Genomic DNA, 25,732 nt, shown 5'->3' on the forward strand with positions numbered 1-25,732 from the left:
AATAATTAATTAGGAGTAAAAAGACTTGTTTCCCTGTGGAGATCGACCCTACTTCCCTATCTACTTTAGTTAGAGGATTTAGGTATTTACTTTTGATTAGGGGATACGACTTTACCCTGTCAAAATTTTGGCGCCGTTGCCGGGGAAACGGTTTTATTTTTATTTCTGATTGTTTTTGTAGTCTAGATTATTTCTCTTTTGTCTCGGAGAGCGTTAGTTCTCTGAGACAAATCTCATATTTGCTTCTAGTTTTTTTTTTTTTTTTTTTTTTTTTGTTTATTCCCAGGTGTTCCAGATCAGGTTACATCCCATTCGATCCTGAGATCGAGCGTTCTTTCCATAGACAGAAAAACTTCTACAAGCAAATCCTGGCGGATTCTGGTGATACTAACAATAATAACCGCGATCCTCCAACTGATTCTAGCGATTTAGAGGCATCATCAGACGCAGAATAAGAGATGACGGCTCCAAAGAAGCTTAGTGATTATTCACAACCAAAGCTTACGGATTTTCCACATCTCACCCCTACTCCGGCTCTTGATGGGGTTCAATTTGAGATTAAACCTCAATTTATAACGATGATAGAGAGGAAGCAATTCAGTGGAGCCAAGGGTGAAGACCCGAATCTTCATATTGCCGACTATTGTCAATATTGCAACACCATCAGGCAAGCCGGGGTCACTCAAGACCAAATAAGGGAGATTCTCTTTCCCTTCTCTTTAACTGGAAAAGCTAAATTGTGGTTTAATGGCTTAAATAGGACTACACTTGGTATAACTGACTGGGAAACTCTTGTTTTGAATTTATATAACAAGTATTATCCTGCAGAGAGAACAGCAGTACTACGGAGTGCGATTCAGAACTTTGCCCAAGAAGCCGACGAGTCTTTATATGAGGCTTGGGAGAGGTTCAAGGACTTACAAAGAGAATGCCCTCACCATAATTTAGCGCAATGGCAGTTAATCCAAGCCTTTTATAACGGCATTGGAAATTCGTCTAGAATAATTTTAGACTCTGCAGCTAGTGGGAGATTTATGAATCTTAATGTTGATGATGCAGGTCAGGTTATTGAAGACATGGCGATACACAATTCCCAATATGGGAATCCCAGAGGATTTGCTAACAAGGGGAAACATAGTGTCGACTCTGTATCCTTTTTGCAAGCTCAACTGACCTCTATTTGCCAAAAATTAGATAATCTGAGCACTGCTAATGTAGCTAATGTTTCTGCGATTAATAATAATTCTAATGAGGCTTTCTGTGACAATTGTGGTATTGTAGGTCATTGGGAGCAGGATTGCAGGAATTCCGTGGAGCAAGTTAATGCCTTCCAAGCTTATAGGCAGAATAACCCATACTCCAACACTTACAATTCTGGGTATCGGAATCATCCATACCTTTCCTACCGGAGCACTAATGTTCAAAATCCACCACCACAAGAACCACAGGCGCCACAGCAACAACAGCAGAAATATTATCATCCCAATGGTAGTCAGAAGAATCAACCACAACAACCCCCCTCATCTTCCGACCCTTCTTTGGCGGAAATTAGAGCAATGTTGGTCAATATGCAAAAGCACATGGAGAGCAGAGATGCGACAATTGATCAAATTCTAGCGCATAATAAAATTGTAGATAATCAAATTGCGCAACTCTTCGCTACTCTACAAGCCCGCCAACAGGGAGCCTTGCCGGCACAGCCGACTAGGCCTACGGATCAAGCATTTGTAATTACTCTAAGGAGTGGTTCAAACTATGAAGGGCCCTCTATGCCCAGAGTTGATGAACCTGTTTTATCAAATAATGCTAATCTTGATTCCATTAAACCAAACAATGTAGTTGATAGCCCTGCAGGGCTAAAGAATAATACTAACATATCTAATTCTACATTGCAGGGTACAACTCCAGAGAAGGTGGCTACTCCAGACAAGAATAAGAATGCTCCAAAGCCAATCATCAAACTTCCTTTCCTCAATCGTCAATTGAAGACAAACTTGGATAAGCAGTTTGGTAAGTTCCTGGAGGTGGTAAAAGATTTGAAGGTAACAGTTCCCTTTACTGAATTGATCACACAAATTCCCTCATATGCAAAATTTATGAAAGAAATATTGACGAGAAAAAGGTCTATTAGTGAGGTAGAGACAGTAGCTTTCACTGCAGAGTGTAGTGTCGTACTTCAAAATAAGTCTCCACCTAAATTAAAAGATCCGGGTAGTTTTTCTATCCCTTGTCATATTGGCAATCTCTTGATTGATAATGCATTATGTGATTTGGGTGCTAGTGTTAGCGTCATGCCATTATCTGTGTGTTCTAAGTTGAATATGGGTAAATTAAAAGCAACCAATATAACTCTACAAATGGCCGACCGTTCTTTCAAATACCCCTTAGGTGTTTTAGAGGATGTCCCCGTTAGAGTAGGTAAATTTTATATACCTGTAGATTTTGTTGTTCTTGATATGGCTGAGGATATGTAAACCCCAATTATTTTGGGTAGACCATTCCTTAACACTGCAGGAGCAGTCATAGATGTAAGAAGTGGTAAGTTAACACTGTCAGTAGGGGATGATAAAGTGGTTTTTAATCTGAATAATGCCCCTAAAAGCTCCATGACTGAGGAGAAATGTTTCAGTGTTAATGTGGTTGTAAATTATTCTAACAAGCCCCAAGCTCTTGAAAAAGATCCCTTGGAGGCGGTATCTTGTGTTGCATCCTTTTCAGATGAGATAGACAAATGGCAGAACGAAGTCGATGCAATAGAAAGAGCACTCTACAATGTTGGTCTTGGTTTCGAGGATGAACAAGTGGAACCGATCGAGCAAGTTGTGCGAATCGAGCCTACGGTAAGTGTTCCGCCAGATCGAGTTGCAAGTGTTGAACGTAATGACAATTTGAAGCAACATTCGATCGAAGAAGGGTTTTTAGTGCGTAGCATTGAAGATCCCCCAATCCAAGTCAAGGAGGATCCACCAGATAAGGCGACTTGGCGTCCCACAGGTTTTGTCAGGAAGCCGCATCGCAGCCTAAACATCGCTAGACCGGGTGAGAAACCACCCGATCAAGCGTTAGGCCAAGGGTCCTAGAAATTGTACTTGGTAAGAAGGTCGTGCGGGACCTAGATAAACCAGCGCTTTGCGGGAGGCAACCCGTATTTCTAATGTTTTTTTTAGTCTAATTTTTATTTTTTTTTCTTACGAGAGGAGAGATGAGGGAATTTAATGAGTTTTACGAGTGTTTGTACAGGTTTGAAGGAAAAGAGTTAGCCAAATTTTGGAGAAAAGACAAAAATTAATATTTTGCCGATTTAGTCTCGGGCCCGACCGGGCGAAGCTCGCCCGATCGGGCGCGAGAGTAAGGGTCTTAAAATAAGTAATTTCGCCCGACCGGGCGCGAAATTCGTCGTATACGGACTAAATTGTCCGCCCGATCGGGCAAGCCTCACCTGACCGGGCGCGAGTAGGGAAGGAATTTTGGCCTAAAATTCGGGCGTCTGGCGCCCGACCGGGCGCGAGAGCAAGGGGAAATCAGATAGTCAGATCGCCCGACCGGGCGAATGGCGCCTGACCGGGCGCGAGAGGTTACGGATTGTAGTGAATTCAGATCGCCCGACCGGGCGAAGGCCGCCCGACCGGGCGCGAGAACCAACCTCAAAATTTTATCAGATCGCCCGACCGGGCGACCCACCGCCCGACCGGGCGCGAGCTCTCCGCGTCTTTTTCTTCTCCCTTTTCTTCTTTCTTTCTCCATTTCTTCTTTCCTCCATTACTTTCTCTCTCTAAAACTCAAATTTTCTCTAGTTCTCTCTAAGATTTCTCCTCCATTACCAACCCAAATTCAAAACTCTTTACATATTCGTGATCCTCTCTTCATCCTCTTCACTTTCATACAAAAATTTTTCAGTTTTAATTCAATAAATTTTCGACCCATTTCTTCTACATGGCATCAAAGAGGGCTAGATCAATTTTTGGTAGGAGCTCCAGTTCGAGGGAGGAGTACGACCCAGACTTGCAGCTCCCGTATTAGCCGACGATCCGGATCGTGAGCCGGGAACAAAAAGAACGATTGGAGCATTTGGTCGGTCGTGAGGTAATTCCTTCTCGGTGGTTACACCGCCCTACCTTAGAATCATATGGTTTGTACGATTTTGTTAAACGATTTTTGAATGATATTGGCATGAGAAAATTTGTTGACATGCATTATCCTACATACTGAGAACTCACCTGTGAATTCTTGTCCACTTTTCATGTTGTTAGTAGTAGGAATGGGCCTAATTTATTTTTCAGGTTAAATAATAGAAATATTAGTTTAACTTTTGTTGAATTTTGTAAAATTTTTGAATTAAATTTTGAATTATCTCACCTGTGGCATGCAGACTATAAAATGGGTGACTTATATTATGCTTTGACTGGTTTACCTGCCCCCGACCCCCAACATGCTAGTACCAAACCTATTCACCACCCTGTCCCGAAAATCTGGCAAAGATTTGCGGGATTGTGTTTTTTAGGTAGGGCCGAGCCTCATAACGCTCAAACCAACGAACTAGCTATCATAGGACACTATGTGTACGGGTTCGAGAAATTGAACATAGGCAGGTTTATAGTTCACCACTTGAGTCGGCATGCCACAGCCAGCACCACTTCCAAGTCCCCTATCCGTTTAGGTGGCCTTATCACTCGAATAGCGGTGAAAAAGGCCGGTTTTGTAGTAGACGGACCCCACCAGCTGACCAACTGTGGACCAGATACCTACATGACTGCTAGGTATTTTGAGGATGTGGGCTGGGTTAGGCCGGATAGCGAGCAGACATCCTTTTGGTGTATTCGGACTGGGAACGAGCAACCTTTGCCCATTTTTCCCTACCCAGTCCAGACTTGACCGCCTTTCCCCCGGGGCAACTTTCTTACACCTATGATTCTTTAGTTTCCCACGCTAGGGGGCAGGCACCACCACCACCAGTTCCACCACCCCAGCCTCAGCCCGAGGTGGCTTTCTCTCCACCTCGTATGTCCCACTCCGTCCCTCATGTTGATTCTGACCCCGTTTGGGATCTTCAGAGTATAGGTCGGGCCCTAGGACGTATCGAGCATTCACATACTGACCTTAGGAGGATGGTTGGCTCCATAGACCAGAGATTAGGGTACCTAGAGAGGAACCAGGGTAGAGCCCTCTACCCTATGTACGATGATTATGCTCGCCGGGGCAACATTCCCGATGACGCTATTCACCCTGACTGGTTTCAGCCTCCACCCCAGGGATACGATAGGGATCCCACTGCCCGTGGTATTTACTCTGACTATTCTTCTTTCTTCGGGTACGAGCAGGACATTCCTTTCGGGGGACCGGCGGGGGGGGGGGGGGGGAGTTTTCACGCTGATTATTTTGGTGGTAGCTCTTCTGGTGCAGGTGGTGTAGGTGGCAGTGGAGGTGCGGGTTTCGGCTCGATGGATGAGGAGGATGAGGACTAGCTATGCTAGGCTAGTTTCCGAGCCAATGAGGACATTGTCTGATTCTGGCTTGAGGGAGATTTTGGTTTGGTATTTTTCTTTTTCTCTTTTCTTTTATTTTTGGTGTGTTTTCTTAGGTTAGTTTTCTTGCTTTCTAGGTTAGTTTTATTGCTTTCTTTATATATATAAAAATACAAAAAAAATTGAAAAATAAAAAAAAAAATCCAAAAATACGTTCCTATGAATTATAAATTATGCTTCCCTGTGCCCCTTATTTGAGAAAATTATTTTGATTCCTGGTATTTGATGATAAGCATTGTGGATTAGTTGATCATGATTTGATGTTTGATTGTCTTGAAACCTTAACATGCGTCAATTTTGTCCAACTACTTGTGAATATAGTGCTTGACTAGTTGATTTGGTTAGGAATGTGTGATACTTCCATAGTTCCTGGTATGTCAATGAATTTGAGTATTGGTTTGCTACTATTAGTAATATTTATATGATTCATTATTATGCACATTGAGGAGGACAAAGGCATTTGTTCTTTTAGGTAGCCTCCAGATATTGTAGATACATTTGTTCCCTTCTTGCTACCCATGTTGTTGCCTTGACTTTTTATTGTTTATTAGCCACATTACAAGCCTATTTTGCCCCATTGGTTACTAGTCCCAAGCTTGGCTTGGGGGAGCTATTAGTGAGTGAGGTGAGGGAGTTTGTAGTGTACTTATTATTTGCACAATTTGGGTGGGCTTTTGAGAAGTTGTTTTGTTGTTGATCATGTTTATTTTTAATGAGTTTGAGAGTTATATTTTCTTGAAAAAAATAAAGCATGATGTTATGAAAAAAAATTGAAGTCCAAAGAAAAAAAAAATGTGAAAAAATAAGTGAACTTCAAGAGAAAAAAATGTTCAAATGTTCTAGTTGGAGGGTGATCAAAAGAAAAATAATTTTGAGCCTCAATGAAATATTCAAGTTTGGAAAATAAAGTTTGTTTATTCACTCTACTTCTTCATTATTATATTTTATGAGTGAAATTGTAAGTGTTGGGATTGTTTATATTGTTTGGAGTATATTTGGTTGATGTTTAGAGTTGGTTATGTAGGAGATGTTGATCATTATTTATTTTGATCATGGGTTTTTGATAGTATTTGGCTCCCTTAAGCATAGCTTTTCTCTCACTTGTTCCCAAATGATTCGTACCCTTTACCCTAGCCTTACATTACAAGCTTTAAAGACCTTCCGACCTTTGTGCGTAGAATTGTATGAATGTGAAAGTGTTGACTATTAGGATTGAGCGTTCATTGTTTATATACGCGAGAGTGTGAGTTGGGAGGGCATTGTTCACATAAAGGGGTTGGATGGAGAGCGACCCAGTACATCTTTTACTCGCCACATAAATGAGAGTAGAGTGTGTAAGCACTAGTCTTGAATTCTATATGCTCTTGTGGTTTTCTCTATTTGACAATTGTTAGGGAAGAAAGGTAATTGGATGGATTTGATTGGTTGACTTTGAAGCATGTTTATTGGATTTACCCTGGATCGTTTGTGCTTGATTTTTACCTTTAGGGGTGAAGCATATTTATTGATTCATTGATGAGATCTTCGCTTAGGGACAAGCAAAGGTTTGGCTTGGGGGAGTTTGATGTGTCTATTTTATATAGTATTTTACCCCCGTCCCTTGGTCATAATTAATAGTGTTTTTGGCTCTTTAGAGCCACTTTTATTACTAATTGGTGTTTTCTAGTGTTTTCGTAGATTTGGTTGACTTTTGCTGGGATTTATACTTTTGGAGTATTTTTCCGAGATATTTTGGAGCAATCACGAACATTGGAGAAGCACGACCAGAGTTTATAGCCCAGGGCCGGTTAGAGCCATCGAACCGGTGATTAAGGGCTCGGTATAGGTGATACCGGGACATTTGGACCGAGTATTCAAGACCCAAAGAGGAAACCCAGATTGGCCCGAAGAATTGGAGCCCAATCGAAGTTCAAATAGTGGCCCAAATGAGCCGCCCGGCCAAAGAGGCTGGCGCCCGGAGGCGCGCCCGGCCGGGCGGGAGAAGCTATGGCTGGCGCCCGGTGACGCGCCCGGCCGGGCGCGAGATTGCTATTAGAGACAAAAAGGCGCGCCTGATCGGGCGGTGCCTCGCCCGATCGGGCGCGTGTATTTTTAGGAGACGATTAGCGTCGTTTTAATTTGTTTTAGTTTAGGATTTTTGTACGGAGTATAAATACATCTCCGTAATACGATTTTAGGAATCTCTTCTTCTTCTCTTCCTCTTCTCTTTACTCTTTCTTTACTCTCTTAATTATTCTCTTAGATTTCTTTCTCCTAAACTTTTGTCCTTAATTCTTCCATTAATTCCAGATTACTTTTTGGTAACAATTTCTTCCCCTTTTATTTCAGTTATTTTATTTATTCCCTTGATTATGCTTTTATTTATTTATTTGATTAGTTTAGTCATGATGATTTGTGAGTAGTTTAATTTATAGGGTTTATGGGGATCTAATAAATAATATGAAGGGGTAAATTATTGTTGTTGATTATCAATGCCAGATTAATTTCCTATTGATTGATTTAATGCTCTGTGACTAGATTAGGCCTATCTTTTATGCATGAGTTTGACAATATTGATTCAAGATTCGAGAGATGAGAATAAATGTTTAGGTCTAGTTTCAATAGGCAAGTTAATTTATAAGTGGTTAAGTCAAGATTCGAGAGATGAGATTTAATACCGGTAAATTAATTGTGTGATTGTAATACGTAGCGAGAGCCCTTTACAATCTGGTTAATTGATGCATTAATGATTGACTATTATTGATTATTGGTATTGCATGATAATTTCTTATTGAATTGTTTTAACGTTTTACAATTGCGGCTTGTAAAAGTATAGCAATATTAAATTGATGAATCGAGCAGATGTTAATTTGATATTAAAGGCTATTTTCAATAAGAACTTAGATCTAATAAATTGCGAGAGCCTGTTAGATCTATGTTGATTAATAAATTGCGAGAGCCTGTTAATCATGTTATTTATGCAATGTCAATGATTGATTACTATGTTTTACCCTGGAGTATTATTTATTGGTGAACCTATGCCCTAGATCCTTTTATATATTGTTTTCTCCCTATTCCTATTCTTTGTAGTTTAGTTTCATACTCAAACATAAATATTGGTTACTTAGATAATTTAGATTATAATAATTAATTAGGAGTAAAAAGACTTGTTTCCCTGTGGAGATCGACCCTACTTCCCTATCTACTTTAGTTAGAGGATTTAGGTATTTACTTTTGATTAGGGGATGCGACTTTACCCTGTCAAGGACGCTATTTATAGAGAAAATCAGCAGGACATGAGGAAAAACGAATCAGAGTTTTGAAAAGAATAAAACACGACGCTGTCGCCAAGCACGCGCCTGTCGCCAGACGTGTCGCACGACACTCCAATCAGTTATCCACGCGTTTTCTTAGTTTGATAAAATTTAAGCGTACGAGGGGGTAAAACTGTAATTTCCTTAAAAACACTTCTTTTATTCTAAATAAAACTCTTAAAAGTCAATTTATCGATGCTAATCAAATTAGGATTCAAAAGAACCTTCTAGAAGAATCTAAAAGACTATAATCAATCCTAATCGGATTAGGAATGATAAATCAATAATAGGCCCTCCTCTAGATCATTGGGCTGCATATAAAGATCAAACCGGGCCCAGTTCAGTAATTTGGCCATAACTTCCTCATTATTCATCGGAATTGGGCTTATAATATATCGTTGGAAATCTCTTTTCGAACCCGACCCAACTAAACCATTATTGGACCATTGACATGGAACAAACCAAACTGTATTGGCTATTTTCTTTAAAATAGGTTTTCAAAAACACAGAGAAAGAAAAGAATAAAACTAATCGCAACACTAGTCTTTCCACACTTTCACTTCATTCGATTATGATTCGACGTGAAAGGTACTATCACTGGGTTTGGTTTTGGGGAGACACAAATGGGTGTCTACACATGCGATAGATCCAAAGGGATGGACTTTCAATATCATTAGATTATGAATCCATTAATATATGTAAATATTATTCTAATTTGAAAGTATTGACAAAGTCACCATTTAGAGAAATGATGATGCGAACTCGAGGTCGAATACATATCGATGTAAGAAAACTAAAGGTTCAAAGGCTAGAGACGGACAATGAAACTTCATTTGTGATATGATCACTATTTATGCTTAGTTGAAGCATAAGAGTAAAAATTTTGAAAAGTTCAAAATGCTTAGTATGAAGCTCAGTATCAACGTGACAAGATAATGATTACATTATAATATGATTTAATTGTGAAGATTTAAGTCAAGACATATACATGGAAACACATTAAAAGTATTGCGATATGATCGTAATAATGAGAATTTAAGTCAAGACCTTGTTGAACATCCAAGAGTTGTGAAATCGTTTTATGACAAACTCCGAAAGAAAACCTTGTGAAGTGTTTACGAAGGGAGCTATCAATCTATATAAGTTATATTTTGATAATGGATGAAAATTACCTATCTTCCAACCATTGTTTAAGGGATATACTTTTAAGATAAGCTACAAAACTAAACAAACTACATAGGTCAAATCAAAATGTAGAAAAGGTTTCATATGTGATATGGGTAAGAACAGTTCTTATAAAGTCTTTCTACAAAGCAAGGAATAAAAGTTGTATTAAATCATTTACTACACGATCAATTCATATACAGAGCACGGGGTACTACTACACAAATCGTACTTAGCACAAAATGTTTGTTGCTTAAGTAGGTGCCCTTATGGAAATTGTTCCGAAAGGTCAAGTGGGAGTAGTATAAATCTCAAAAGATTCGAGAAAAGCAACAAACAAACGTGGTTCAAACCATGATTGGTTCAACCTATGCCAAATGTGCCTCCTCAAAAGGCAAGTTGGAGTATAAGAATCTCGAAAAGTTTAAGAGCCTTGAAAGAGTTCAAGAAAAGTGATTTCGAAAATCTTGAAGAAATTTGAGAAATAATCGAATAAAAGCAACAATATGAGCATGATTCACCTCATGTTACAAATTACAATGCATGGTCTCATTAAGTATAATGGGAATAATAACCATATTTCAAAGGTAGTACATTCCAAGTGTACATCCTCTCTTGTCGTTTCTCATTGAAACTAAACTTGTTGTATGAGTTTCAATTGTTGCATCAAACCCACAACGATGACTAACATTTGTAAAACTTAGTCAAAGAAATATGATTTCATATTGACTAAGAGTTCTAAAATATTTATTTTGGAACATTATTATGCAAGTAACAAAATGATTTGACGATTTATGACTCCAAGTGGTGTAAAACCGGGAAAGCTGAAATAGATTCTAAGTCTGTAAGCAAGTGTATGACACTTGAATAATTTGCCTAACTGGGTGAGACCCATTATAAGAAAAACAGACAAGAAAGAAAAATGTTTTCTAACTAAAACAAAGACTTGTTAAAGGATTCAACTAATTCATAGTATGACTATGATTACGATGAAACCTTTACATTAGTCATGTTGCAAAGATCTATTACAGATATTCTATTGATTTCTGCCTTATGAGATTTGGTAGATGAATTTCAAAATGCTTTCTTGAAATTATTCATGAAAGAAGATTTTGTATATGATACAATCAAAAGTTTGAAAAACAATAATCCTAGGGATGCATAAAAGTTCCTTAATAGATTGAAGTTAGCATCAAGGAGTTGATGTTCTTAATTTTGTGAGTTAATAAAATCGTTTGATGTTCTCGTAAAATGAAGAAAAGGTCGTGTGTGTACAAGATGTTTAGTGGGAGCTATACAGTCTTCTTGGTCTAGTATAAAGAGTGATAATAATTCATTTCTTGAACAGTTAAGTGATGGTTAATGCATTTTGTATGAAAACCTAGAAGAGGAAAATGAGTACATTTGGGATTCAAGATCTATAGAGATAGGTTTTGAAGTATGTTTGAGCTTGGTTAAGAAACTTATATCGATAAAATTCTTATAAGGTTCAAAATTATATTCAAAGGAGTTTCAATCCCATGTAGCATGGCACATTGCTTAATGATTCAATACTTTGAGAAAGGTTGATGAAGTTAAGGTTTTGAGTGATGATCCTTATGCAGTATGCAAAGGATGCATCATGCATGTCATGGACTATACTCGTATATTTGATTCACGTGTTTTAAGAACAATTGATGATAGATTTCAATCGAAATCCAATGTGATGTTGGAATACAAATTAGAAATTACTAAGTTCCTTGCGAAAGGGCGAAGGAAAATTCTTAGTGTATGGAGGTGAATATTATTATAAAATTTAGAAATTGCAAAATTCATGTTTTTGAGAATCTCTCATGAACTCTACTTACTAAACCCCTTCCATGACCAAGGTATGAGAGTCATAGTAAGATTCTTGGATTGAAGCAAGTTATGTAATTTAGGTTATGTATGTTTTGAGAAAACATATTACATAAGTAATACATTAACTTGCAGAATTATGTTTATCAATTGAAACAAAGTTTCAATCTTATTTAATCGTGGTTTCAATATTAAATAAAATGTCCAAAAATATTATGAATTGATGGGCTCATTAGGTTGATGACCTGGTGGATGAAACCCCATAGGTGAACTAAATTCATATATTATTTAAGTTCCTAGTTCGGAATCATTAAACTGGACATAAATGATTTCAATTAATGGACTAGCATGTAAGATTGATTGGATAGCGCAATTTCATGGGATATAGGAGCGTAGTGAAGCTTGGTCTATCACATGGATATGAATGAATGATGCATGATCGAACTATATACCTACTTTGAATTTCAAGTATAGAGCTTCCGGATATATTAGTGGATTCCTTTTACATGAGTAGAACACTGATTCCATTCAATGGCTGACTTAACTGTGGTACATTCAAACGTCTGCCCGCAACTGGAGATTATAAAGGATGTTTCTCGGTTACTTCAAAAGTTGAGTGGGAGCTTTGGTTGCCACAAGATTGGATTGAGTCTACCTATTTAATTAGGAATGTGTCTTGGCCCCTTGAAGAGGGAGAATTCAGTAAATGCATGGCCATGCTCAAATGCATTACATAGTCTGTGAATCTAACTTAGTTTTTCAAGAAAATATTTGTAGACTAATATGATCACGACATGAGATGCAATCATATCATCAAATTGACACACATTAACTTAAGGAATTTGAATATTGCGCACTTGTCTCAGACAAGTGGGAGATTGAAGGAGTTGTGTCTTCGATAAGTGCAGTTACTAGATATATCAAGGATCACTATTATGGAGATAATAAGTTCATTCTCTTGCGGCATCATCATCTGTTGCTAGAATATGAGAGATGATCTTTGGACTAGTCAAATAGTCCAAAGCCCGCTAGAATGGATCCTATGAGGTCACACACAAGGGTATTGGGTTAAGTAAGTTAGAGGCCCATTAATGGGCCTCATGAGCATTTAACTAATCATAAAATTGATTGGGCTAGCATAGTTAGATTGGAATTAGGTTTTGGGATTTTCACATGGGCTCTTATTTAGAGATGAGATCTGTAAATAAGATCCATGCCTAGGGTTGCTTGTGAGCAGTCATAAGTCACACATAGTGTCTTTTGACATCAAGGCAACCAATCCCAAAACCCTAATTCCTCTATCTATCTCACGACTATCTCGCTCCTCCCCTTGTCCGTACGGCCGGCCACCCTTGGTGGCTCGTGTGGTGGTTCGTGGTGGTTCATGGTTGTTCGTTGCTTGTTCTTCTCTATAGAAGGTCAATTGAAGGGTTCAATTGCAACTAACTGGCATTAGTGGAGGTCTTAATATGTGCCCGTGGACCAAGTAGAGGAATCACGCTTGAACTTCTTTATCTCCCATTGTTCTAGCTCAATCGCACGTGGAATCATGCTTCAAAGGTACGATTATATGTTCTTTATGTGTTATGCATTAAATCTTGGGATTAGGCCAGGTACTGTATGAATATGATTCAAGTTTATTCCGCAATTAGTACCTATAAACTCCTACAAAAGGTAACCGCCTCTACCTTCTTCCAGATTTTTATACTTTTTTTGTTTGTCTACATAGACTTCCAAAATAAAAATAGACTCTTCATTGACACAAATGGCACTGCCTAGGTTATTCATCCGATCTCCTGGTACGGCTGAGTCTAGAATCGAGGGTGCCCTTTCTAGACATTTGGATCTTCCTTGCTCATCCCCAAATCTCCCCGTCTCTGTGTTTATGCAGGAGACAATGGCCAGAATAAAATAGACGGCCTGAAAGCCAAGGAGACGGCGTGCTCAGGAAGTGCCCGCCGATGAAGTTACTCCGGATGAGGAGTACGAGGGATCGAAGGAGCAAGTAGGCTCTTCTCCGGGTGGCACCCTTTCAACCCCAAGTGACTCAATCTTGGGGGAGTCAGGCGGCGAGGATGCTTCCTCCTCCCAAGGTTGAGATGAAGAGAAGTCAGGCGGTGAAGAGGCTGCTGAACGGTCCGGATCGAAAACGTCGGGCTCTGATCAAGGGGATGTTGCGCTGACTATCAACAGCTTCCTAGGGGACTAATCTTGTCGGATCCTTTAGAAACTGGCATGATCCTAATATGTCCATTTTATATAGTATTTTACCCCCGTCCCTTAGTCATAATTAGTAGTGTTTTTGGCTCTTTAGAGCCACTTTTATTACTATTTGGTGTTTTCTAGTGTTTTCGTAGATTTGGTTAAGTTTTGTAGGGATTTGCACTTTTGGAGCATTTTCCCGAGATATTGTGGAGTATTTACGAGCATTGGAGAAACACGACCAGTTTTTATAGACTAGGGCCGGTTAGAGTCATCGAACCGATGATTAAGGGCTTAACATTTGAGATTCCGAGGCATTTGGACCGAGTAATCAAGACCCAAAGATGAAATCCGGATTGGGCCAAATAATCGGATCCCAATCGAAGTCCAAAACGTGCCAAAGTGCCCGGGCCCGGCCAAGAGAGCTCCCGCCCGAAGGCGCGTCCGGCCGCGCGGGGAAGAGTATATTCAGGCCCAAAATTGCGCCCGGCCGGGCGCGAGAGAAGCTCCTACTGAAGAAAAGGCGGGCCCGATTGGGTGGCCCTTTACCCGATCGGGCGCGATATTTTTAGTGCAAATTCCGGCGTTTTATTTTAGTTTTAATTAGGAGTATTTGTTTTAGATATAAATATGATTTTAATGCTTTTGCTTAGTACTTCTTCTCTTAGAACTTCTCTCTCTACTTAGATTTTTGATTAGTTTCTCTCTCTATAACTTTGTTCTTAATTCAACTCCTTAATTCCGATACTTTGGTAACAATTTCTTCTACTTTAATCTCATTTATTTTAGTTTAATTCTTTCATTATATCTCCTTTAATTGCTTTGTTTAGTTTATATTTAATTATGTATGAGTAGTTTCCTTTCTAGGGTTTATGGGGATCCATGCATAATATGAAGGGGTAATTTATTGTTGTTGGTTATCAATGCTCGATTAATTTCCTATTGATTAATTTAATGTTCTGTGACTAGATTAGGCCTGATCTTTTATGCATGAGTTTGGCAATATTTATTCGAGATTCGAGACATGAGAATTAATGTTTAGGTCTAGTTTCAATAGGCAGGTTAATTTATAAATGGTTAAGTCAAGATTCGAAAGATGAAATTTAATACCAGTGGATTAATTTTGTGATTGTGATACGTAGAGAAATCCCTTTTTGATCTGATTAATTGATGCATTGATGTTTGATTATAATGTTTTACCCTGGAATGTTATTTATTGGTGAACCTATGCCCCAGGTCTTTTATTCATTGATTTTCTCTATTCTGATTCTTCTCTACTTTAATCTCTGTAGTTTAGTTTTCTTTCACCATAATATTATTTTGTTACTTAAGAATTTAGATTGCTTTAACTAATTAGGAATAGAAAGACCAGTTTCCCTTTGGATTCGACCCTACTTCCCTATCTATATTAGTTAGAGGATTTAGGAATTACTTTTGATGGGGTGATACGACTTTAGCCTGTCAAAATTTGGCGCTGTTGACGGGGAAACGGTTTTATTTTTATTTCTGATTGTTTTCTGTAGTCTAGGTTATTTATTTTTGTCTCAGAGAACGTTAGTTATTTGAGGCAAGTCTCATATTTGCTTTTAGTTCTTTGTTTATGCCCAGGTGTTCCAGATCAGGTTATATCCCATTCGATCCTGAGACCGAACAATCCTTCCTTAGAAAAAAGATTTTTTACAGGCAAATCCTGGCGGGTTCTGGTGATAATAATAATCGCTGAGATCCTTCAACTGATTCTAGCGATTCAGAGATGATGAACCTATTTTAATGAATAATGCTAATCTTGATTCCATTAAACCTGACAATGTAGCTAATAGCTCTGCAGAGCTAAAAAGTAGTACTAATATTTCTGATAATACATTGCAGGGTACGACTCCAGGGAAGGTAGCAGCTCCAGATAAGTGCAGTAGTGCTCCAAAGCCAGTTATCAAACTTCCATTCCCTAATAGTCACTTAAAAACAAATTTGGATAAGTAGTTTGGCAAGTTTCTGGAGATGGTTAAAGATTTGTAGGTAACAGTTCCCTTCACTGAATTAATTACACAAATTCCTGCAGATGAAAAATTCATGAAGGAAATATTGACTAGAAAAAAGTCTATTAGTGAGGTAGAGACATTAGCTTTTACTGCAGAATGTAGTGTCGTACTTCAAAATAAATCTCCACCTAAACTGAACGATCCGGGTAGTTTTTCTATCCCTTGTCATATTGGCAATATAATGATTGATAATGCATTATGTGATTTGGGTGCTAGCGTTAATGTCATGCCATTGTCTGTGTGTTCCAAGCTAAATATGGGTAAATTAAAAGTTACTATTATTACTCTACAAATGGCCGATCGTTCTTTTAAATACCCCTTAGGTGTTTTTGAGGATGTTCCTGTTAGAGTAGGCAAATTTTATGTACATGTTGATTTTGTTGTTCTTGATATGGCTGAGGATATGCAAACCTCAATTATTTTGGGTAGACCATTCCTTAAGACTGCAGGTCCAATTATAGATGTGAGATGTGGCAAATTGACACTATCAGTAGGGTACGATAAAATTACTTTTAATTTGAATAATACCCCCAAAAGTCCCATGACAGAGGAGAAGTGTTTTAGTGTTAATGTGGTTCATAATTATTCTAACAAGCCTCAAACTCTTGTAAAAGATCCCTTGGAGGTGGTATCTTGTGTTGCATCCTCTACAGATGAAATAGACAAATGGCAAAAGGAAGTTGATGCAATAGAAAGAGCCCTCTACACTTTCGGTATTGGTTTTGAAGATGAGAAGGTGGAAATAAACAAGCAAGTTATGGAAATTGAGCCTACAATAAGTGTTTCGCCAGATTGAGTTGCAATTGCTTAATCTAGTGATAATTTGAAGAAACCACCGGTCGAAAAGGGGTCTCTAGTGTGTAGTATTAAGGAACCCCCAGCCCAAGTCAAGGAGGATCCACCAGATAAGGTGAATTGTTGTCCCACAGGGTATGTCAGGAAGCCGTGTCGTGGTCTAAACACCGCTCGACCGGGTGAGAAACCACCCGACCAAGCGTTAGGCCAAGGGTCCTAGTTTTTATACTTTGTAAGAAGGTCGTGTGGGACCTAGATAAACAAGCGCTTTGCGGGAGGCAACCCGTATTTTCTTGCTTTTTAGACTAGTTTTTCTTTCTTTTTCTTGTGAAAGGATAGAGGAGAGAGTTTAATGAGTTTATTGAGTTTTTGTACAGGTTTAAGGAATTGAGTTGGTCAAAATTTGAAGAAAAGAGGAAAAATACTCCCGTACTAAAGTTGTCTCAGGCCCGACCGGGCGAAGTACCTCCCGATCGGGCGCGAGACTAAGGGTTCAAATTCACGAATTTTCGCCCAACTAGGTGCGAGAATTAACAAAATACGGAGATTTTGATCGCCCGATCGGGCGAAGGGCGCCCGACCGGGCGCGAGAGTAGAAGAAATTTTGGGTAAACGATCGCCCGATCGGGCGAAGCTCGCCCGACCGAGCGCGAGAGCAACGTAAAATTTGAAATTCAGATTCCCCGATCGGGCGGAGGGGCGCCTGATCGAGCGTGAGATCTTCCGGGTTTCATCTCCCCCATTTCTCTTTCCTCTTTCATTCTTTTCTCATTTCTTTTTCTCTTTCCTCCATTCTTTCTCTTAGTAAAAATCCATTTTCTCTAACTTCTCTTTAAGATTTCCTCTCCATCTCTTACCCAAATCTAATAATTCTTACATATTTCTAACACTCTCTTCATCCTCTACACTTCCATACCAAATTTACCAAATTTCAATCAAATAATTTTTCATACCCATTTCTAATTATGGCGTCAAAGAGGTCGCGATCAATTCTTGGGAGGGGTTCTAGTTCAAGGGAGCAATACGATCCGGATTTGCAACTTCCGCAGTGGCCGTCTATCCGAATTACTACTCAGGAGAAAAAAGAACGACTTGAAAATCTCTACGGGCGTGAGGTAATTCCTTCACGGTGGTTGCACCGCCCTATTCTCGAATCTTATGGATTGTATGATTATGTCAAACGTTTTATGAACGATATAGGAATGAGAAAATTTATTGACATGCATTATCCTACTTATCGTGAATTAACGTGTCAATTTTTGTCCTCTTTGAAAGTTGTAAATAGTAGAAATGGGCCGAACTTATTTTTTAGGTTGAACAACAGGAATATCAGTTTAACTTATGTTGAATTTTGTAAAATTTTTTATTTGATTTCTGAATTACCTCATCAATGGCATGCTGATTATAGAATGGGTGATATTTATCATGTTCTAACTGGGTTAACAACCCCCAACCCCCAACATGCTAGTACGAAACCTATCCATCACCCTGTCCCAAAAATCTAGCAAAGATTTGCAGGTTGCTGTTTTCTTGGTAGGTACGAGCCTCAAAACGCCCAAACCAACGAACTAGCTATTATTGGACACTATGTGTATGGGTTTGGAAAATTGAACATAGGTAGATGTATCATCCACCATTTGAGTAGACATGCCATGACCAGTACCAAGTCTAGTACCCCTATTCGTCTAGGAGGCCAGATTACTAGGATAGCAGTTAAAAAGGCCGGTTTTGTTGAGAGTGGACCCCACCGGATGACCAAATGTGGACCGGATACCTATATGACTGCTAGGTACCTTGAGGAGTTGGGATGGGTACGATTAGATAGTGAGAAAACCCCCCACTAGTGTATTAGGACAGGGACTAAGCAACCATTGTCTATCTTTCCCTTGCCTAGTCCCGACTTGACCGCTTTCCTCCCCGGGCAAGCATCCTACACTTATGATATTCTTATTGCCTATGCCCGAGGGCAAGCACCTCCCGTTCCACCACCATAGCCCCCACCCAAGCCTGAGCCCATAGTGATTCCATCACCACCTCGCATGTTTCACTCAGTCCCCCATGGTGATTTTAACCCAGTTTGCGACCTTCAGAGTAAAGGTCAGGCCCTAGGCCGTATTGAGCATTCCCACACTAACCTTAGGAGGATGGTAGGCTCCATAGACCATAGATTAGGGTACCTTGAGAGGAACCAGGGTAGAGCCCTCTACCCTATGTATGATGATTATGCTCGTCGGGAAAACATTCCCGACGATGCCATCTACCCTGTTTGGTTTCAGCCTCCACCCCAGGGATACGATAGGGATCTCACTGTCCATGGTATTTATACTGACTATTCTACCTTCCATGGGTACAGCCAGGACATTCCTTTTGGGGGACCGCCGGGGGGGAGTTTTGAGGCTAACTATTTTGGTGGTAGCTCTTCCGGTGCAGGTGGCAGCGGAGGAGGAGGATTCGCGTCAATGGATGAGGATGATGAGGATTAGCCAATTGGGCTAGTTCCCGAGCCAATGAGGACATTGTCTAATTCTGGCTTGGGGGAGATTTTGGATTTGGTATCTTTCTTTTTCTCTGTTCTTTTTTTTTTGGGTGTGTTTTCTTAGATTACATTTATTGCTTTCTAGATTAGTTTTATTGATTTCTTCTATAAAAAAAATACAAAATAATTGAAAAATAAAAAAAAATCCAAAAATACGTTCCAATGGATTGTAAATCATGCTTCCCTGTGCCCCATATTCGGAAAATATTGTTTTGATTCGTGGTATATGATGATAAGCATTGTGGATTTGTTGATCATAATTTGAAGTTTCATTGTTTAGATGACCTAACATGCGTCAATTTTGCGAACTGCTTGTGAATATAGTGCTTGACTAGTTGATTTGGTTAGGAATTTTGTGATAGTTCCTTGTATGTCAATGAATTTGAGTATTGGTTTGCAACTATAAGTAATGTTTATATGACTCATAATTACGCACATTGTGGAGGACGAAGGCATTTGTTCTTTAAGGTAGCCTTGAGATGATTTTAGATACATTTGTTCCCTTCTTGCTACCCATGTTGTTGCCTTTACTTTTTATTGTTTATTAGCCACATTACAAGCCATATTGTCCCCATTGGTTACTAGTACCAAGCTTGGCTTGAGGGAGCTATTAGTGAGTGAGGTGAGGGAGTTTATAGTGTGCTTATTATTTGCACAATTTGGGTGGATTTTGAGAAGTTAGTATATTCTTGATCATAGTTTTTTTTTGATGAGTTTGAAATTTGAATTTTCTTGAAAAAAATAAAGTATGATAATATGAAAAAAAAAGAGAAGTTCAAGAAAAAAAAAGTGAAAAAATAAGTGAACTTCAATGAAAAAAGTTCAAGTGTTCTTAGTGAAGGTTGATCAAAAGAAATAAAGAAAAAAAAATCGAGTTTGAATGAAATAAATCAATTTTGAAGAGTTAAAGTTTGTAAGTGTTGGGATTGTTGTCTATGTTTGGAGTTGTATTTGGTGAACTTTTGTTGGAGTTGAGTATGTTGGAGATGATTGGTCATCATTTATTTTTGACCTTGGTTTTATTAGGATTTTCTCCTTTAAGCATTGCTTTTCTCTCATATTTTCCCAAAGATTTCCTACCCTTTACCCTAGCCTTACATTACAAGCTTTAAAGACCTTCCAACCTTTGTGCATAGAGTTGTATGGATGTGAAAATGTTGTTTATCAATGCAAGTTATGATTTGACATATTTCGAGTCGACTAGTATGTTGAGTACTTGTCTTTTTAAACGCACGAGAGTTGTGAGTTTGGGAGGGCATTGTTCACATTAAAGGGGTTGGTTAGAGAGCGATCGAGTACATCTTTACTCGCCACATAAATGAGAGTTGAGTGTGTGAGCACTAGTCTTGAATTCTATATGCTCATGTGTTTTGCTCTATTTGACAATTATTAGGGAGGAAGAGTAATTGGATAGATGAGATTGGTTGATGTTGAAGCATGTTTATTAGATTTACCTTGAATTGTTTGTGCTTATTTTTTACTTTTTGGGGTGAAGCATATTTTTTTTTTCATTGATAAGATATTTGCTTAGGGACAAGCAAAGGTTTGGCTTGGGGGAGTTTGATATGTCCATTTTATATAGTATTTTACCCCCGTCCTTTGGTTATAATTAGTAGTGTTTTTGGCTCTTTAGAGAGACTTTTATTACTAATTTGTGTTTTCTAGTGTTTTCGTAGATTTGGTTGACTTTTGTAGGGATTTGCACTTTTGGAGCATTTTCCCGAGATATTATGGAGTATTTACGAGCATTGGAGAAACACGACCAATTTTATAGCCCAGGGTCGGTTAGAGTCATCGAACTGGTGATAAAGGGCTTAACATTTGAGATTCTGAGGCATTTGGACCGAGTAATCAAGACCCGAAGAGGAAATCCGGATTGGGCCAAAGAATCAGAGCCCAATCGAAGTCCAAAACGTGCCCAAGTGCCCGGGCCCGGCCAAGAGAGCTCCTGCCCGAAGGCGCGCCCGGACGGGCAGGGAAGAGTATATTCGCGCCCAAACTCGCGCCCGACGGGCGCGAGAGAAGCTCCTACTAAAGAAAAGGCGGGCCCGATTGGGTGGCCCTTCACCCGATCGGGCGCGATATTTTTAGTGCAAATTCCGGCGTTTTATTTTAGTTTTAATTAGGAGTATTTGTTTTAGATATAAATATGATTTTAATGCTTTTGCTTAGTACTTCTTCTCTTAGAACTTCTCTCTCTACTTAGATTTTTGATTAGTTTCTCTCTCTATAACTTTGTTCTTAATTCAACTCCTTAATTCCGATACTTTGGTAACAATTTCTTCTACTTTAATCTCATATATTTTTTTTAATTCTTTCATCATGTCTCCTTCAATTACTTTGTTTAGTTTATATTTAATTATGTCTGAGTAGTTTCCTTTCTAGGGTTTGTGGGGATCCATAAATAATATGAAGGGGTAATTTATTGTTGTTGATTATCAATGCTAGATTAATTTCCTATTGATTGATTTAATGCTCTGTGACTAGATTAGGCCTGATCTTTTATGCATGAGTTTAACAATATTGATTCGAGATTCGAGAGATGAGAATTGATGTTTAGGTCTAGTTTCAATAGGCAGGTTAATTTATAAATAGTTAAGTCGAGATTCGAGAGATGATATTTAATATTGGTGGATTAATTCTGTAATTGTGATACGTAGCAAAAGCCCTTTATGATCTGATTAATTGATGCATTGATGTTTGATTATTATGCTTTACCCTGGAATGTTATTTATTGGTGAACCTATGCCCTAGGTCTTTTATTCATTGATTTTCTCTATTCTTATTCTTTTCTACTTTTAATCTCCTTAGTTTAGTTTCCTTTCACCATAATATTCTTTTGTTACTTAATAACTTAGATTGCTATAACTAATTAGGAATAGAAAGACCAACTTCCCTGTGGATTCGACCCTACTTCCCTATCTGCATTTGTTAGAGGATTTAGGAATTACTTTTTAATGGGTGATACGACTTTAGCCTGTTAGATCCCTAAGGACATTGTTACCTTGAGAGGTAGCTTTCGAGCATTCGTAGATGCACATCCCATACGGCAAGGCTGGTGGATAGAGGTTTCGCCTGTGGAGGCAGCAATTGCTTGGAAGGATGACATTGATAACGCTGATAGTTGCTTCGGCTGCTATGAGGCCGTGATTAGAGCCGTTCTTCGCTTCCCCCTCCATAGGGGAATTAAAAAGATTTTGAAGGGGTATGAGTTAGGCGTTTAGCAACTCACCCAAAATTCATGGATAAATATATTAAGTTACATCGCCACTTGCGAGTTTAAAATATCGAGCCGAGTTTTGCAGCATTTTCTCGTATGCACTATATGAGCCGGGCGCCATGCAGGTATAGGGCATTTACACATTGACCACCCATCCACAATATTTGATGTCCTTGGACAAACCGTCCAAGTGGGCCGGTTGGATGGAGAAATTTTACTTGATCTCCTTGCCCAAGTTGGGGAACAACTAGTTCTTACGCCGGTACAATAAGGTTTTGGCTTTGCTTCGAAAGAAATGTGCCCTCCCTCGCAGTCCATCTAGGGCTTACGAGTAAATTAATGGAGTTCGGGATTTTTGAAACTATGAATGGCCCCCTTATAGACACCTATTTATTTCTCCCCTAAACCAAACCCATTGATGAGTACCTTTCACGTCGAATCATAATCGAATGAAGTGAAAGTGTGGAAAGTCTAGTGCTGCGGTTAGTTTTTATTTCTTTTCTTTCTCTCTGTTTTTGAAAACCTATTTTAAGAAAACAGCCAATTCAGTTTGGTTTGGTCCATGACAAGGGTCTAATAATGGTGTAGTTGGGTCGGGTTCGAAAAGAGCTTTCCGACGATATATTATAAGCCCAATTTCGATGAATAATGAGGAAGTTATGGCCAAATTACTAAACTGGGACCGGTTTGATCGTTATATGCGGCCCAATGATCTAGAGGAGGGTCTAATATTGATTTATCATTCCTAATGAATTTAGAGTTGATTATAGTCTTCTAGATTCTTCTAGAAGGTTCTTTTCATTCCTAATTTAATTAGCATTGATAAATTAACTTTAGTTGACTTTTTAGAGTTTCAATTAGAATTAAAGAAGTGTTTTTATGGAAAATACGATTTTTCCCTCTCGTACGGCTAAATTTTATCGAATTAAGAAAACTCGTTGAAACTATTTTCTAGCGTCTAAAGACAGGACCAGCGCCTGGCGCCAGGCTTGGTGTCTGGCGCTAGACCTGGGGTCTCGCGCTAGAGTCTAGCGTCTGGCGCCAATTTGTTTTATTCTCTTCGAAACTCTGGTTCGTTTTTTTATCCATCCGGCTTATTTTCTATATAAATAGCCTCCTAAAACCTCCATTTTCAATCATCAAATCTCATAAAAAATCATCAACTCTCTAGATTTCAATTCCAACTCTCTTCTAGAATCTCTTGATTACTCTCTCTCTTTCTCTTTTCTAAACTAGTTTTTGCATACAAAATTCCGCATTCACAAGATCTAGAAACACCTAGCCAAGTTCGAAGTTGCCTTCGCCCTATACGTGAAAGGTTTAAATTTCTGAGGGTTTGGTCCCAAATCTCTCTTTCAATTTAATTGTTTGTTTTATTATTTTCCTTGAAGTTACTAACGTGTGTATTTTGTTATTAGAAAGAGATACGAGGCATCCAAGTAAGTGCTTTAATTGATTTATTGATATTATGATATAGAATCATGTCTAGGTTGTCATTATGGTTCCTAGTATCATGTTAGGGCGTTTTGATCTTCCTAGTATCATGTTTAGGGTAAAAAATAAGTTCCTTAGATCAATTGTGAATTCTATGATTCCTTTTATTGTATTTCCTAATATTCATGTTAGTATCAAGTTAGGGTTATATTTTTGATTTGTAATGTTTAGTGACATGCTAGGGTTTGTTATTAATCTTGCTAGTATCATGCCTAGGATCTTGCTATTATTATGCTTTAACATGATTATTATTATAATTATTATTATGATTATTATTATGTTGCTTGATTAGATATATTTATGTTATAGTTATTTCTTGATCACACCTTTTATGCATGTTTAAAGGGAATTTGTACTTGTAATCACGCTTAATAAGATAATTAATAATTTTGTTTAGGGTTAATGTGATTATAATTCAAGTGATCGCCAATAATAGTTTTATTTGTGCATTAATATTCAACCAACATAGATAAACAGGTTTAGGGTCAATCCTATTGATTTCATGTTAGTTAGAAAGCGCACATGAATACGATCAGAATAAAGTAGATGTCTATTATTAGGGTAGGTTCAATCTCTTTTAGGTTGGATTTATACCTTCATCCCCGAACTACCAGTCATGGTTCGTGACCTATTGGAGTTGACGATCTCTTGGATCGTTAAGGGGTGTAACCTTCACCTCGTGAACGGTTTACAAGTTCCTAAAACTTGTTTGTGACTCTTTTGCTCTATCTTTTTTCCCTTTGGACGCCACCGTACTTTAGTGTATGATCACAGTGGGGTTCAAGTTAGAGATAATGCTTGAAATATTCCCTACAGTTTTTTGGCGACTCCGCTGGGGATGATTTCTATTTTAATTCCTGAAATTTTTTTTGGCAATGATTTAGAATGAGTGAATGAGACTCGAAAAGTTCTAAGTATTTTATGTGCGTAATTTTGATTAACATTATTGTCATTGATGTGTCCAATTTATATAGTGTTTTACCCCTGTCCCTTGGTCATAATTAGTAGTGTTTTTGGCTCTTTAAAGCCACTTTTATTACTAATTGGTGTTTTCTAGTGTTTTTGTAGTTTTTCTTGAGTTTTGTAGGAAATTGCACATTTGGAGCGCTTTCCGGGTTTTTCATGGAGCAACTACGAACATTAAGAGGACACGACCATCTTTAAAGCCCAGGACCGGTTAGAGCCGGTGATTAAGGGCTCGATGTGTGATACCGAGGCATTTGGACTAAGTATTCAAGACCCGAAGAGGAAATCCGGATTGGGCCGAAGAATCAAGCCCAATCGAAGTCCAAGCCTCGAAGAAGAGACCGGGCCCGATCGGGCAAGCTTGCGCCCGATCGGGCGGGTGCGCAGAAGAAGGCACCAGCAAAGGGCCGCCCGATCGGGCGCGTGTTTTTGGAGGCACCTGATTGCCGAGATCTTAGTTTTCAATTAGGATTTGTTTTAGGGATGTTTAAGTACGATTTTTGTACGTAATTTTGATTTACCTTCTCTTTTAGACTTTCTCTCTCTACTTAGAATATTTTCTCTCTCTAAAATTCTCTCAACTTTGTTCTTAATTCCATTCTTTAATTCAGATTACTTTTGGTAACGATTTCTTCTCTTTTAATTTCAGTTATTTTCTTTAATTC

General features: G+C 38.6%; 1 non-coding gene across 1 annotated transcript; it reads right to left on the reverse strand.

Annotated features, from left to right (window-relative positions):
* Positions 1-839: 839 nt before the first annotated feature.
* Positions 840-946, reverse strand: LOC145629653 (small nucleolar RNA R71). Its single transcript, XR_014111812.1, has one exon. It is a non-coding gene; the product is annotated as a small nucleolar RNA R71 (small nucleolar RNA).
* Positions 947-25,732: the final 24,786 nt, after the last annotated feature.

The sequence above is a fragment of the Chenopodium album genome, chromosome 4, assembly GCF_948465745.1.
Source record: "Chenopodium album chromosome 4, dcCheAlbu1.1, whole genome shotgun sequence".
Taxonomy (NCBI): domain Eukaryota; kingdom Viridiplantae; phylum Streptophyta; class Magnoliopsida; order Caryophyllales; family Amaranthaceae; genus Chenopodium; species Chenopodium album.